We start from the raw sequence: 2,973 nt of genomic DNA, 5'->3' as shown, positions 1-2,973 counted from the left end.
ATGGCATGCTGCCCTCATCTTGAGGACCTCACTGTCACAGCTCTCATGCACCCAGAGCCAAGAGCCCACCTCCTCACAGCCTGGCCCACATTGTGCCTGTACTCCCCAGCTCCAGGTTCTGTTAAATGTTTCCCTGGAGCCTTGAAGATAGAGATGACAGAAATGACTGTTTCATCTCTGAAAAGTAGGTGCCTTGTTATTGAAGGTAACGACAGTGTGTCCTCAACTGAGGAGACTCAAGAAAAGAAGATCTCAGAATATGTACGGCCTACCTAAAATCAAGGCGGACTAGAGAATAACTCTCTACCCAGCAGTGAAAATGTGCCTGGTGCCCCATGCTGGGAAAGGTAAAAAGAATTCTGATCCTCAGATGGAAGAGGAAGTGGAGGAAGAGGGCGAGGAGGAGGAAGCAGAGAGTTTTGCATTCATGATGAAGCATGGACTCCCTGAACTAATGTTGGCATCACCGAGTTTGTAAGTTCTCACCCAGGATTCTCAGGAATCTTAAAAGAGCAAGACTCCAACGTCATTGTTCATGAACTAGAAAAATATGGGCAGGTGAGCCACTTGGTTGACGTGTCTATTGCAGTGGATGAGGAGGATCCTACAGAAGATGTATTAATGGTTTTGACAGCCATAGAAAAGCAGCAAGTGGAAGAGCTCCAGCTTTTTAAAAATAAGGAATCTAGTGCTGCTGTTGAGGTTATTGAGGACACCAAAGAGGTAAGAACTGTCGTTAAATCTCTGTTTCTAGGATTAGAGACCAAAACAAGTTAGAGAGAGGCAGTACATCGTAGACTACCACACAGCTGGGAAAAAAGCTTTGGCAAATCCAAGAAAACATGTTTGGCCAAAATCTAGGGAAAGTTACTGCCACTTTGTACTATACAGGGAAAATAAAGACACCTTTGTTTATAGATGCTATTAATGTATATTTAAGAGTTCAGGTGAATATGTTTTCCTACATGGGAACCAAGGATAAAAGGTTACTGCAGTGCAAGAGACAGCTGTTCTCAGAATAGCTGCACAAAGACTTGCCCATCTGAATAAGGGCTTGATGAGATTTAAGCTAGGGAATTTCAGCTATCAGAAAAACTCTCTGAAATTGGGAGAGCTTTAAGAAAATCACTTCATTGTTGGGCTTAGAAATATAACAGAAGTTGATGAAAAATACAAGCTATAGATTTTGTCAAGGAGATTGGATTTATCAACTACTGTCGAATGTGAAGATCTGAAACGATAGCCATCTCTACATATCAAGTCAGAAGAGCTATATAATACTACAAAGTTCCTGAACAGAAGTCACAGACAGCATTGAAACCTCCTTGGGGACCGGCAGATGATGTAGTGGTTAAGGCACTGGACTCCCATGTAGCCAACCACGGTTTGTGTCCCGGACCCAGCAGCCTGACAATCATGCCAGGCACATGTGTGTGCATGCCCCAAATCCCAAGAGAATGGAGGAGAGAAAATTGTGGTGTGACCATCCTTCCTGGGGGGCATGATTTCTCTCTCTCTCTGTCTCTGTCTCTCCAGTAAGTGTGCATTCCCTATAGCAAAAACCTCTTTTATCTCTATCTATCTATCATCTATACACACACACACATACACACACATACACACACTTTCTGGAGCTGAAAAGAAATAAAGACTATGGGAACCAGCAGTTAGCGTAATGGCTATGTCGCTGGACTCCCACGTAGTCGACCATGGTTCGCATCCCAGACCCGGTGGCTTAAAACTCACACCGGGTGCGTATGTGTGCGTGCCCAAGATCCCGAGAGGAGAAGGGAGGAGAAGGGATTGTGGCGTGACCATCCCCCTGGGGGGTGACTCCTCGCTTTCTGTCTCTCTGTCTCTCTCTGTCTGGTGAGCGCACGTGCCCTAGAGCAAAAACCTCTCAAAAAAAAAAAGAAAAAAAAAGAGAAAGAAATAAAGACTAACGACCCAATTGCTATCTTCAGAAAACCTCCTGTAAAAGGTGTATGAGACAGCATCTTCTCTGGAGACTTTCATATGTGGAATGAGAAATAAAATCTCTGCATTTGGCACAATACCAAGAAGTACTTAATTTGTATTCCTATCTATCAAAGCTATGTGCGAAATAACATGGTGAGCAAGATGATAGAAGACTACGGATTGAAATCTGTCCCAGGGGACCTTGTTCTGTGGAAAAAGCTTTGGCAAATCCAAGAAAACATGTTTGGCCAAAATCTAGGGAAAGTTACTGCCACTTTGTACTATACAGGGAAAATAAAGACACCTTGTTCTTAAGGAGCCAGAGTAACCTATATTGAGGAAGATGTTAGTAATTATTCCATTCATGATGTGATAATGCCCTTGCCTGGTTTCAATGTTATCAATCCAAAGTACTCAATCGGTGAAACCTACAGACAAATGCTCACAGCAGACAATCTTGATATTGACAGCATGAGACACAAAATTTGAGGTTATTCCTTATCAGAGGCCTGTCAATAGATCACTATTCATTCTCAGAATATCAGCTGGGATGTCATTGCACATGATATTCCTAAAATTTCACTTTTTTTTTTTTTTTTTTGCTATAGGGCGTGTGTACTCGCCAGATAGAGAGAGACAGAGAGATAGAAAGCGAGAAATCACACCCCCAGAGGGGATGGCCACACCGCAATCCCTTCTCTTCCATTCTCCTCGCGGGATCTTGGGCACGCATGCACACGCACCCGGCGTGAGTTTAAGCCACCGGGTCCGGGACGCGAACCGCGGTCGACTACGTGGGAGTCCAGTGACATAGCCATTACGTTAACTGCTGGTCCCCTAAAATTTCACTTTTTAGCAGAGGTCTAGACAGCCTCGGAGGGAGATCACCACCTGTTTTTGCTTCTGAAGGCAAATATAGGACTCTGATAATTAATTTCTTTCCTCTGCCTTTGACTGATGCTACCATGGCTTTTTGAGAAGTGGCTACCAGTATCAAGCACCAGACCCAGTTGA

General features: G+C 43.9%; 1 pseudogene; it reads left to right on the top strand.

The window, feature by feature from the left end:
- Positions 1 to 1,278, top strand: LOC102472511 (pseudouridylate synthase 7 homolog pseudogene; annotated as a pseudogene).
- The last annotated feature ends 1,695 nt before the right edge of the window (positions 1,279 to 2,973 follow it).

This window comes from Tupaia chinensis, unplaced genomic scaffold (assembly GCF_000334495.1).
Source record: "Tupaia chinensis unplaced genomic scaffold, TupChi_1.0 Scaffold143565_1, whole genome shotgun sequence".
Taxonomy (NCBI): Eukaryota; Metazoa; Chordata; class Mammalia; order Scandentia; family Tupaiidae; genus Tupaia; species Tupaia belangeri.
The sequence above is the reverse complement of the archived record's forward strand: the minus strand, read 5'-3'. Positions and strand labels throughout refer to the sequence as shown.